We start from the raw sequence: 15,532 nt of genomic DNA, 5'->3' as shown, positions 1-15,532 counted from the left end.
CCTGATACCCCTCATTGCACACCCTGATACCCCTCATTACACACCCTGACACCCTTCATTACACACCCTGACACCCCTCATTACACACCCTGATACCCCTCATTACACACCCTGATATACCTCATTACACACCCTGATACCCCTCATTACACACCCTGATACCCCTCATTACACACCCTGATACCCCTCATTACACACCCTGATACCCCTCATTACACACCCTGATACCCCTCATTACAACCCTGATACCCCTCATTGCACACCCTGATACCCTTCGTTACACACTGTGATAACACTCATTACACACCCTGATCCTCGGTCATTACACACCATCATACCCCTCATTACACACCCTCATACCCCTCATTACACACCCTGATACCCCTCATTACGCACCCTCATACCCCTCATTACGCACCCTGATACCCCTCATTACACACCCTGATACCCCTCATTACACACCCTGATACCCCTCATTACACACCCTGATACCCATCATTACACACCCTGATACCCATCATTACACACCCTGATACCCATCATTACACACCCTGATACCCATCATTACACACCCTGATACCCATCATTACACACCCTGATACCCATCATTACACACCTTGATACCCATCATTACACACCCTGATACCCATCATTACACACCCTGATACCCATCATTACACACCCTGATACCCCTCATTACACACCCTGATACACCTCATTACACACCCTGATACCCCTCATTACACACCTTCATACCCCTCATTACACACCTTCATACCCCTCATTACACACCTTCATACCCCTCATTACACACCTTCATACCCCTCAATACACACTCTGATATCCCTCATTACACAGCCTGAAACCCCCATTACACACTGTGATACCGCCATTACATACTGATACCCCTCATTACACACCCTGATGCCCCTCATTATATACCCTCATACCCCGCATTACACACCCTGATTCCCCTCATTCCACACCCTGATGCGCCTCATTATATACCCTCATACCCCTCATTACACACCCTGATACCCCTCATTACACACCCTGATACCCCTCATTACACACCCTGATACACCTCATTACACACCTTCATACCCCTCATTACACACCCTGATACCTCTCATTACACATGCTGATACCCCTCATTACACACTGTGATACCGCCATTACATACTGATACCCCTCATTACACACCCTGATGCCCCTCATTACACACCCTGATACCCCTCATTACACACCCTGATACACCTCATTACACACTGTGATTCCCCTCATTACACACTGTGATTCCCCTTACATACTGTGATTCCCCTCATTACACAATGTGATTCCCCTCATTACACACTTTGATTCCCCTCATTACACACTGTGATACACCCCATTACACACCCTGATACCCCTCATTACACACCCTGATACCCCTCATTACGCACCCTGATACCCATCATTACGCACCCTGATACCCCTCATTACGCACCCTGATACCCTTCATTACGCACCCTGATACCCCTCATTACACACCCTGATGCGCCTCATTATACACCCCGATACCCATCATTACACACCCTGATACCCATCATTACACACCCTGATACCCATCATTACACACCCTGATACCCATCATTACACACCCTGATACCCCTCATTACACACCCTGATACCCCTCATTACACACCCTGATACCCCTCATTACACACCCTGATACCCCTCATTACACACCTTCATACCCCTCATTACACACCCTCATACCTCTCATTACACATGCTGATACCCCTCATTACACACTGTGATACCCCTCATTACACACCGTGATTCCCCTCATCACACACCCTGATACCCCTCATTACACACTGTGATTCCCCTCATTACACACTGTGATTCCCCTTACATACTGTGATTCCCCTCATTACACAATGTGATTCCCCTCATTACACACTGTGATTCCCCTCATTACACACTGTGATTCCCCTCATTACACACTGTGATTCCCCTCATTACACACTGTGATACACCCCATTACACACCCTGATACCCCTCATTGCACACCCTGATACCCCTCATTACACACCCTGACACCCTTCATTACACACCCTGACACCCCTCATTACACACCCTGATACCCCTCATTACACACCCTGATATACCTCATTACACACCCTGATACCCCTCATTACACACCCTGATACCCCTCATTACACACCCTGATACCCCTGATTACACACCCTGATACCCCTCATTACACACCCTGATACCCCTCATTGCACACCCTGGTACTCCTCATTGCACACCCTGATACCCTTCGTTACACACTGTGATAACACTCATTACACACCCTGATAACACTCATTACACACCCTGATCCTCGGTCATTACACACCATCATACCCCTCATTACACACCATCATACCCCTCATTACACACCCTGATACCCCTCATTACACACCCTGATACCCATCATTACACACCCTGATACCCATCATTACACACCCTGATACCCATCATTACACACCCTGATACCCATCATTACACACCCTGATACCCATCATTACACACCCTGATACCCATCATTACACACCCTGATACCCCTCATTACACACCCTGACACCCCTCATTACACACCCTGATACCCCTCATTACACACCCTGATACCCCTCATTACACACCTTCATACCCCTCATTACACACCCTCATACCTCTCATTACACATGCTGATACCCCTCATTACACACTGTGATACCCCTCATTACACACCGTGATTCCCCTCATCACACACCCTGATACCCCTCATTACACACTGTGATTCCCCTCATTACACACTGTGATTCCCCTTACATACTGTGATTCCCCTCATTACACAATGTGATTCCCCTCATTACACACTGTGATTCCCCTCATTACACACTGTGATTCCCCTCATTACACACTGTGATTCCCCTCATTACACACTGTGATACACCCCATTACACACCCTGATACCCCTCATTGCACACCCTGATACCCCTCATTACACACCCTGACACCCTTCATTACACACCCTGACACCCCTCATTACACACCCTGATACCCCTCATTACACACCCTGATATACCTCATTACACACCCTGATACCCCTCATTACACACCCTGATACCCCTCATTACACACCCTGATACCCCTCATTACACACCCTGATACCCCTCATTACACACCCTGATACCCCTCATTACAACCCTGATACCCCTCATTGCACACCCTGATACCCTTCGTTACACACTGTGATAACACTCATTACACACCCTGATCCTCGGTCATTACACACCATCATACCCCTCATTACACACACTCATACCCCTCATTACACACCCTGATACCCCTCATTACGCACCCTCATACCCCTCATTACGCACCCTGATACCCCTCATTACACACCCTGATACCCCTCATTACACACCCTGATACCCCTCATTACACACCCTGATACCCCTCATTACACACCCTGATACCCCTCATTACACACCCTGATACCCATCATTACACACCCTGATACCCATCATTACACACCCTGATACCCATCATTACACACCCTGATACCCATCATTACACACCCTGATACCCATCATTACACACCCTGATACCCATCATTACACACCTTGATACCCATCATTACACACCCTGATACCCATCATTACACACCCTGATACCCATCATTACACACCCTGATACCCCTCATTACACACCCTGATACACCTCATTACACACCCTGATACCCCTCATTACACACCTTCATACCCCTCATTACACACCTTCATACCCCTCATTACACACCTTCATACCCCTCATTACACACCTTCATACCCCTCAATACACACTCTGATATCCCTCATTACACAGCCTGAAACCCCCATTACACACTGTGATACCGCCATTACATACTGATACCCCTCATTACACACCCTGATGCCCCTCATTATATACCCTCATACCCCGCATTACACACCCTGATTCCCCTCATTCCACACCCTGATGCGCCTCATTATATACCCTCATACCCCTCATTACACACCCTGATACCCCTCATTACACACCCTGATACCCCTCATTACACACCCTGATACACCTCATTACACACCTTCATACCCCTCATTACACACCCTGATACCTCTCATTACACATGCTGATACCCCTCATTACACACTGTGATACCGCCATTACATACTGATACCCCTCATTACACACCCTGATGCCCCTCATTACACACCCTGATACCCCTCATTACACACCCTGATACACCTCATTACACACTGTGATTCCCCTCATTACACACTGTGATTCCCCTTACATACTGTGATTCCCCTCATTACACAATGTGATTCCCCTCATTACACACTTTGATTCCCCTCATTACACACTGTGATACACCCCATTACACACCCTGATACCCCTCATTACACACCCTGATACCCCTCATTACGCACCCTGATACCCATCATTACGCACCCTGATACCCCTCATTACGCACCCTGATACCCTTCATTACGCACCCTGATACCCCTCATTACGCACCCTGATACCCCTCATTACGCACCCTGATACCCCTCATTACGCACCCTGATACCCCTCATTACGCACCCTGATACCCCTCATTACACACCCTGATACCCCTCATTACACACCCTGATACCCATCATTACACACCCTGATACCCATCATTACACACCCTGATACCCATCATTACACACCCTGATACCCATCATTACACACCCTGATACCCATCATTACACACCCTGATACCCCTCATTACACACCCTGATACCCCTCATTACACACCGATACCCCTCATTACACACCCTGAAAACCCTCATTACACACCCTGATACCCCTCATTACACACCCTGATACCCCTCATTACACACCCTGATACCCCTCATTACACACCCTGATACCCCTCATTACACACCCTCATACCCCTCATTACACACCCTCATACCCCTCATTACACACCCTCATACCCCTCATTACACACCCTCATACCCCTCATTACACACCCTCATACCCCTCATTACACACCCTCATACCCCTCATTACACACCCTCATACCCCTCATTACACACCCTCATACCCCTCATTACGCACCCTGATACCCCTCATTACGCACCCTGATACCCCTCATTACACACCCTGATACCCATCATTACACACCCTGATACCCATCATTACACACCCTGATACCCATCATTACACACCCTGATACCCATCATTACACACCCTGATACCCATCATTACACACCCTGATACCCCTCATTACACACCCTGATACCCCTCATTACACACCCTGATACCCGTCATTACACACCCTGATACCCCTCATTACACACCCTGATACCCCTCATTACACACCTTCATACCCCTCATTACACACCTTCATACCCCTCATTACACACCCTGATGCCCCTCAATACACACTCTGATATCCCTCATTACACAGCCTGAAACCCCCATTACACACTGTGATACCGCCATTACATACTGATACCCCTCATTACACACCCTGATGCCCCTCATTATATACCCTCATACCCCGCATTACACACCCTGATTCCCCTCATTACACACCCTGATGCGCCTCATTATATACCCTCATACCCCACATTACACACCCTGTATCCCCTCATTACACACCCTGATGCGCGTCATTATACACCCTGATACCTCTCGTTACACACTGATACCCATCATTACACACCCTGATACCCATTATTACACACCCTGATACCCATAATTACACACCCTGATACCCATAATTACACACCCTGATACCCATAATTACACACCCTGATACCCATCATTACACACCCCGATACCCATCATTACACACCCTGATACCCATCATTACACACCCTGATACCCCTCATTACACACCCTGATACCCCTCATTACACACCCTGATACCCCTCATTACACACCCTGATACCCCTCATTACACACCTTCATACCCCTCATTACACACCCTCATACCTCTCATTACACATGCTGATACCCCTCATTACACACTGTGATACCCCTCATTACACACTGTGATTCCCCTTACATACTGTGATTCCCCTCATTACACAATGTGATTCCCCTCATTACACACTGTGATTCCCCTCATTACACACTGTGATACACCCCATTACACACCCTGATACCCCTCATTGCACACCCTGATACCCCTCATTACACACCCTGACACCCTTCATTACACACCCTGACACCCCTCATTACACACCCTGATACCCCTCATTACACACCCTGATATCCCTCATTACACACCCTGATACCCCTCATTACACACCCTGATACCCCTCATTACACACCCTGATACCCCTCATTACAACCCTGATACCCCTCATTGCACACCCTGATACCCTTCGTTACACACTGTGATAACACTCATTACACACCCTGATCCTCGGTCATTACACACCATCATACCCCTCATTACACACCCTCATACCCCTTATTACACACCCTGATACCCCTCAGTACGCACCCTGATACCCCTCATTACGCACCCTGATACCCCTCATTACGCACCCTGATACCCCTCATTACGCACCCTGATACCCCTCATTACTCACCCTGATACCCATCATTACACACCCTGATACCCATCATTACACACCCTGATACCCATCATTACACACCCTGATACCCATCATTACACACCCTGATACCCATCATTACACACCCTGATACCCATCATTACACACCCTGATACCCATCATTACACACCCTGATACCCATCATTACACACCCTGATACCCATCATTACACACCCTGATACCCCTCATTACACACCCTGATACCCCTCATTACACACCCTGATACCCCTCATTACACACCCTGATACCCCTCATTACACACCTTCATACCCCTCATTACACACCTTCATACCCCTCATTACACACCTTCATACCCCTCATTACACACCCTGATGCCCCTCAATACACACTCTGATATCCCTCATTACACAGCCTGAAACCCCCATTACACACTGTGATACCGCCATTACATACTGATACCCCTCATTACACACCCTGATGCCCCTCATTATATACCCTCATACCCCGCATTACACACCCCGATTCCCCTCATTACACACCCTGATGCGCCTCATTATATACCCTCATACCCCTCATTACACACCCTGATACCCCTCATTACACACCCTGATACCCCTCATTACACACCCTGATACCCCTCATTACACACCCTGATACCCCTCATTACACACCCTGATACCCCTCATTACACACCCTGATACCCCTCATTACACACCCTGATACCTCTCATTACACATGCTGATACCCCTCATTACACACTGTGATACCACCATTACATACTGATACCCCTCATTACACACCCTGATGCCCCTCATTATATACCCTCATACCCCGCATTACACACCCTGAATCCCCTCATTACACACCCTGATGCGCCTCATTATATACCCTCATACCCATCATTACACACCCTGATACCCATCATTACACACCCTGATATCCCTCATTACACACCCTGATACCCCTCATTACACACCCTGATACCCCTCATTACACACCCTGATACACCTCATTACACACACTGATACCCCTCATTACACACCTTCATACCCCTCATTACACACCCTGATACCTCTCATTACACATGCTGATACCCCTCATTACACACTGTGATACCCCTCATTACACACCGTGATTCCCCTCATCACACACCCTGATACCCCTCATTACACACTGTGATTCCCCTCATTACACACTGTGATTCCCCTTACATACTGTGATTCCCCTCATTACACAATGTGATTCCCCTCATTACACACTTTGATTCCCCTCATTACACACTGTGATACACCCCATTACACACCCTGATACCCCTCATTACACACCCTGATACCCCTCATTACACACCCTGACACCCTTCATTACACACCCTGACACCCCTCATTACACACCCTGATACCCCTCATTACACACCCTGATATCCCTCATTACACACCCTGATACCCCTCATTACACACCCTGATACCCATCATTACACACCCTGATACCCATCATTACACACCCTGATACCCATCATTACACACCCTGATACCCATCATTACACACCCTGATACCCATCATTACACACCCTGATACCCCTCATTACACACCCTGATACCCCTCATTACACACCCTGATACCCCTCATTACACACCCTGATACCCCTCATTACACACCCTGATACCCCTCATTACACACCCTGATACCCCTCATTACACACCTTCATACCCCTCATTACACACCCTGATGCCCCTCAATACACACTCTGATATCCCTCATTGCACACCCTGATACCCCTCATTACACACTGTGATAACACTCATTACACACCCTGATAGCACTCATTACACACCCTGATCCTCGGTCATTACACACCATCATACCCCTCATTACACACCCTCATACCCCTCATTACACACCCTGATACCCCTCATTACGCACCCTGATACCCCTCATTACGCACCCTGATACCCCTCATTACGCACCCTGATACCCCTCATTACGCACCCTGATACCCCTCATTACGCACCCTGATACCCATCATTATGCACCCTGATACCCATCATTACACACCCTGATACCCATCATTACACACCCTGATACCCATCATTACACACCCTGATACCCATCATTACACACCCTGATACCCATCATTACACACCCTGATACCCATCATTACACACCCTGATACCCCTCATTACACACCCTGATACCCCTCATTACACACCCTGATACCCCTCATTACACACCCTGATACCCCTCATTACACACCCTGATACCCCTCATTACACACCCTGATACCCCTCATTACACACCTTCATACCCCTCATTACACACCCTGATGCCCCTCAATACACACTCTGATATCCCTCATTACACAGCCTGAAACCCCCATTACACACTGTGATACCGCCATTACATACTGATACCCCTCATTACACACCCTGATGCCCCTCATTATATACCCTCATACCCCGCATTACACACCCTGATTCCCCTCATTACACAACCTGATGCGCCTCATTATATACCCTCATACCCCTCATTACACACCCTGATAACTCTCATTACACACCCTGATGCCCCTCATTATATACCCTCATACCCCACATTACACACCCTGATTCCCCTCATTACACACCCTGATGCGCCTCATTATACACCCTGATACCTCTCGTTACACACTGATACCCATCATTACACACCCTGATACCCATTATTACACACCCTGATACCCATAATTACACACCCTGATATCCATCATTACACACCCTGATACCCATCATTACACACCCTGATACCCATCATTACACACCCTGATACCCCTCATTACAGATCCTGATACCTCACATTATACACCTTCATACCCCTCATTACACACCCTGATACCTCTCATTACACATGCTGTGATACCCCTCATTACACATCGTGATTCCCCTCATTACACACCCTGATACCTCTCATTACAGACCCTGATACCCCTCATTTGACCCTGATACCCCTCATTACACACCTGACACCCCTCATTACACACTGTGATTCCCCTCATTACACACTGTGATTCCCCTCATTACACACTGTGATACACCCCATTACACACCCTGATACCCCTCATTACACACCGATACCCCTCATTACACACCCTGACACCCCTCATTACACACCCTGACACCCCTCATTACACACCCTGACACCCCTCATTACACACCCTGACACCCCTCATTACACACCCTGACACCCCTCATTACACACCCTGACACCCCTCATTACACACCCTGACACCCCTCATTACACACCCTGACACCCCTCATTACACACCCTGACACCCCTCATTACACACCCTGACACCCCTCATTACACACCCTGATACCCATCATTACACACCCTGATACCCCTCGTTATACACCCTGAAACCCCTCGTTACACACCCTGATACCCTTCATTACACACTGTGATAACACTCATTACACACCCTGATAACACACATTACACACCCTGATAACACTCATTACACACCCTGATCCTTGCTCATTACACACCCTCATACCCCTCATTACACACCCTCATACCCCTCATTACACACCCTCATACCCCTCATTACACACCCTCATACCCCTCATTACACACCCTCATACCCCTCATTACACACCCTCATACCCCTCATTACACACCTTCATACCCCTCATTACACACCCTGATACCCCTCATTACACACCGTGATTCCCCTCATTACACACCGTGATTCCCCTCATTACACACCGTGATTCCCCTCATCACACACCCTGATACCCCTCATTACACACTGTGATTCCCCTCATTACACACTGTGATTCCCCTTACATACTGTGATTCCCCTCATTACACAATGTGATTCCCCTCATTACACACAGTGATTCCCCTCATTACACACTGTGATACACCCCATTACACACCCTGATACCCCTCATTGCACACCCTGATACCCCTCATTACACACCCTGACACCCTTCATTACACACCCTGACACCCCTCATTACACACCCTGATACCCCTCATTACACACCCTGATACCCCTCATTACACACCCTGATACCCCTCATTACACACCCTGATACCCCTGATTACACACCCTGATACCCCTCATTACACACCCTGATACCCCTCATTGCACACCCTGGTACCCCTCATTGCACACCCTGATACCCTTCGTTACACACTGTGATAACACTCATTACACACCCTGATAACACTCATTACACACCCTGATCCTCGGTCATTACACACCATCATACCCCTCATTACACACCCTCATACCCCTCATTACACACCCTGATACCCCTCATTACACACCCTGATACCCATCATTACACACCCTGATACCCATCATTACACACCCTGATACCCATCATTACACACCCTGATACCCCTCATTACACACCCTGATACCCCTCATTACACACCTTCATACCCCTCATTACACACCTTCATACCCCTCATTACACACCCTGATGCCCCTCAATACACACTCTGATATCCCTCATTACACAGCCTGAAACCCCCATTACACACTGTGATACCGCCATTACATACTGATACCCCTCATTACACACCCTGATGCCCCTCATTATATACCCTCATACCCCGCATTACACACCCTGATTCCCCTCATTACACACCCTGATGCGCCTCATTATATACCCTCATACCCCTCATTACACACCCTGATAACTCTCATTACACACCCTGATGCCCCTCATTATATACCCTCATACCCCACATTACACACCCTGATTCCCCTCATTACACACCCTGATGCGCCCCATTATACACCCTGATACCCATCATTACACACCCTGATACCCATTATTACACACCCTGATACCCATTATTACACACCCTGATACCCATCATTACACACCCTGATACCCATCATTACACACCCTGATACCCATCATTACACACCCTGATACCCATCATTACACACCCTGATACCCCTCATTACAGATCCTGATACCTGACATTATACACCTTCATACCCCTCATTACACACCCTGATACCTCTCATTACACATGCTGTGATACCCCTCATTACACATCGTGATTCCCCTCATTACACACCCTGATACCTCTCATTACAGACCCTGATACCCCTCATTACAGACCCTGATACCCCTCATTACACACTGTGATTCCCCTCATTACACACTGTGATTCCCCTCATTACACACTGTGATTCCCCTCATTACACACTGTGATTCCCCTCATTACACACTCTGATTCCCCTCATTACACACTGTGATTCCCCTCATTACACACTGTGATTCCCCTCATTACACACTGATACACCCCATTACACACCCTGATACCCCTCATTATACACCCTGACACCCCTCATTACACACCCTGATACCCATCATTACACACCCTGATACCCCTCATTATACACCCTGATACCCCTCATTACAACCCTGATACCCCTCATTGCACACCCTGATACCCCTCATTACATACCCTGATACCCCTCATTACACACCCTGATACCCATCATTACACACCCTGATACCCTTCGTTACACACTGTGATAACACTCATTACACACCCTGATAACACACATTACACACCCTGATAACACTCATTACACACCCTGATCCTTGCTCATTACACACCCTCATACCCCTCATTACACACCCTCATACCCCTCATTACACACCCTGACACCCCTCATTACACATCTTGATGCCCCTCATTACACTCTGTGATACCCCTCATTACACACCGTGATTCCCCTCATTACACACTGTGATACCCCTCATTACACACTGTGATACCCCTCATTACACAGTGATAACCCCCATTACACACCCTGATATCCCTCATTACACACCCTGATATCCCTCATTACACACCCTGATAGCCCCATTACACACTGTGATACCCCCATTACACACCGTGATACCCCCATTACACACCCTGATAACCCTCATTACACTCCGTGATACCCCTCATTACACTCCGTGATACCCCTTATTACACACCCTAATACCCGCCATTAAACACTGTGATACCCCTCATTACACATCCTGATTTCCCCATTATACACTGTAATACCCCTCATTGCACACCCTGATACCCCCCATTACACACCCTGATACCCCTCATTACACAGCCTGATACCCCTCATTACACAGCCTGATACTCCTCATTACACACCCTGATACTCCTCATTACACACCCTGATACTCCTCATTACACACCCTGACACTCCTCATTACACACCCTGACACTCCTCATTACACACCCTGACACTCCTCATTACACACCCTGACACTCCTCATTACACACCCTGACACTCCTCATTACACACCCTGACACTCCTCATTACACACCCTGACACTCCTCATTACACACCCTGACACTCCTCATTACACACCCTGACACTCCTCATTACACACCCTGACACTCCTCATTACACACCCTGACACCCCTCATTACACACCCTGACACCCCACATTACACACCCTGACACCCCACATTACACACCCTGACACCCCTCATTACACACCCTGACACCCCTCATTACACACCCTGACACCCCTCATTACACACCCTGACACCCCTCATTACACACCCTGACACCCCTCATTACACACCGACACCCCTCATTACACACCCTGACACCCCTCATTACACACTGTGATATCCCTCATTACACACTGTGATAGCCCCATTAACACTGTGATACCCCCATTACGCACCCTGATACCCCTCATTACACTCCGTAATACCCCTCATTACACTCCGTGATACCCCTCATTACACACCCTTATACCCCTCATTAAACACCCTGATACCCCTCATTACACACCCTGATACCCCTCATTACACACCGTGATACCTCTCATTACACACTCTTATACCCCTATTACACACCGTGATACCTCTCATTACACACTGCGATACCCCTCATTACACACTGTGATTCCCCTCATTACACAGTGATACCCCCCATTACACACTGTGATACCCCCCATTACACACCCTGATACCCCTCATTACACACCCTGATACCCCTCATTACACACCCTGAAACTGTACACGCTCTTTGATATCCCAATTACACATTCCAATGCCCTCTGAAGGCCATCTGATACCCACAGCATCTGACCTCTGACTCAGATGGTCATGGGTTCATATCCCATTCCTGAGAGTTGAGCACAGAAATCTAGGCTATACTGAGGGAGCGCTGCACTGTCGGAGGTGCCGTCTTTCAGATTAGCCATTAAACCGAGGCCCCGTCTGACCTCTCAAGTGGTGCTTAAAGATCCCACGGCCACTATTTGGAAGAAGAGCAGGGGAGTTACAGCCGTTGACCCGGGCCAATATTTATGCCTCAATCACCATAACAAAAAACAGATGATCTGGGTCATTATCACGTTGCTGTGTGTGGGAGCTTGCTGTGCGCAAGTTGACTGCCGCATTTCCCACTTTACAACAGTGACCACACTACAAAAGTACTTCATTGGCTGTAAAGCGCTCCGGTGGTCGTGAACGGCGCTATATAAATGCAAGTCTTTCTTTTTTTTGGTCTCATTACACGCTCTAATCCGCTACACGGTCTCTTTATACGGTTTGATATTCCTTTTGCACATTCCATTCCCCTTGCAAGGCACTTCACAGCTGCCCATTGGCACGGCACGGAATACACGCATGGAGTGATTCCGCATATTCCCACTTACCTGTCAGTTCACTGAGGGTTCGGGGCCGGGGTCAGTCTGTTCCCTGTGAGGCGTTCGCCCTCCCAGCTCCCTAAAGACGTACAGTCAGGCTGATTCCCCGAGCTGTTGTCTCCATGAACCTCAGCGGCACGGCGGCTCAGCCTCCTGTCCTGCAGCACCCTTTGGCCGGAAGGTCTAGTCCGGATTGCGGGAGGTCTGCTCCGGATTGCGTGCCCCAACCTTTCCCCCCTCAGCCCGTCCGAGCCTCCCGCTGCTGCTCGCTAGCTCATTGCCCGAGGCGGCCAGTGCTTCCCCAGCTGTTGTCTCAACTCCCCAAAATACTCCCTGCCATCACGACATGACATGAGCACACCGCGGTATACAGGGCTGGAGTGTGGGGAGGGAGCAGAGGGGGCCAAATGTTCATTGACTGGCCAGCCTATGAATAGTAAGTTGTCTGTGGGGTGGGGGACACTCGAGCGACTGCATATCCTGCACAAGAATTCAGAGACCCTTATCTGAGCTGCGGTGCTAAATCGCAATTAGCCGTCCCATGAGGAAAGCGAGGCGGTATGTGTCTGCGGTTTAAGTGGCGGTGCAGAAGGGTTTGTGCGATCCCAGCCACTGCAGTCACCCAAGCAAGGCAGGGGAGGGGGGCAGGGGGTGAGTGGGGCCGGGGGAGGGGGGCAGGGGGTGAGTGAGGAGGGGGGCAGGGGGTGAGCAGGGGCTGAGCAGGGCCAGGGGAGGGGGGCAGGGGGTGAGTGGGGCCGGGGGAGGGGGGCAGGGGGTGAGTGGGGCCGGGGGAGGGGGGCAGGGGGTGAGCAGGGGCTGAGCAGGGCCAGGGGAGGGGGGCAGGGGGTGAGTGGGGCCGGGGGAGGGAGGGAGGGGGTGAGTGGGGCCGGGGGAGGGAGGCAGGGGGTGAGCAGGGCCAGGGGAGAGGGGCAGGGGGCGGGGGAGGGGGGCAGGGGGTGAGCAGGGCCAGGGGAGAGGGGCAGGGGGCGGGGGAGGGGGGCAGGGGGTGAGCGGGGCCAGGGGAGGGGGGCAGGGACTGAGTTGGGGCTGGGGGAGGGGGGCCAAGGATGAGCGGGGCAAGGGGAGGGGGGCGGGGGCGAGGGGGTGAGCGGTGCCAGGGGAGGGGGGCAGTGGGTGAGCGGGGCCGTGGGAGGGGGGCGAGGGGGTGAGTGGGGCCGGGGGAGGGGGTCCTGGGGTGAGCGGGGCTGGGGGAGGGGGGCCTGGGGTGAGCGGGGCCGGGGGAGGGGGGCGAGG

At 49.7% G+C, this 15,532-nt stretch overlaps 1 protein-coding gene across 4 annotated transcripts in view; it reads right to left on the bottom strand.

Annotated features, from left to right (window-relative positions):
• The window catches only part of obsl1a (obscurin like cytoskeletal adaptor 1a), a 192,428-nt gene extending 177,783 nt beyond the window's left edge, over positions 1-14,645 (bottom strand). For all 4 annotated transcript variants that reach the window (XM_070875141.1, XM_070875142.1, XM_070875143.1 and 1 more), the window contains exon 1: positions 14,288-14,645. The gene's annotated coding sequence lies outside the window, so the exon portion shown is untranslated. The remainder of the gene's footprint in view (positions 1-14,287) is intronic.
• Positions 14,646-15,532: the final 887 nt, after the last annotated feature.

The sequence above is a fragment of the Pristiophorus japonicus genome, chromosome 3, assembly GCF_044704955.1.
Source record: "Pristiophorus japonicus isolate sPriJap1 chromosome 3, sPriJap1.hap1, whole genome shotgun sequence".
Taxonomy (NCBI): domain Eukaryota; kingdom Metazoa; phylum Chordata; class Chondrichthyes; family Pristiophoridae; genus Pristiophorus; species Pristiophorus japonicus.
This window is presented reverse-complemented; position numbering and strand designations above follow the sequence as displayed.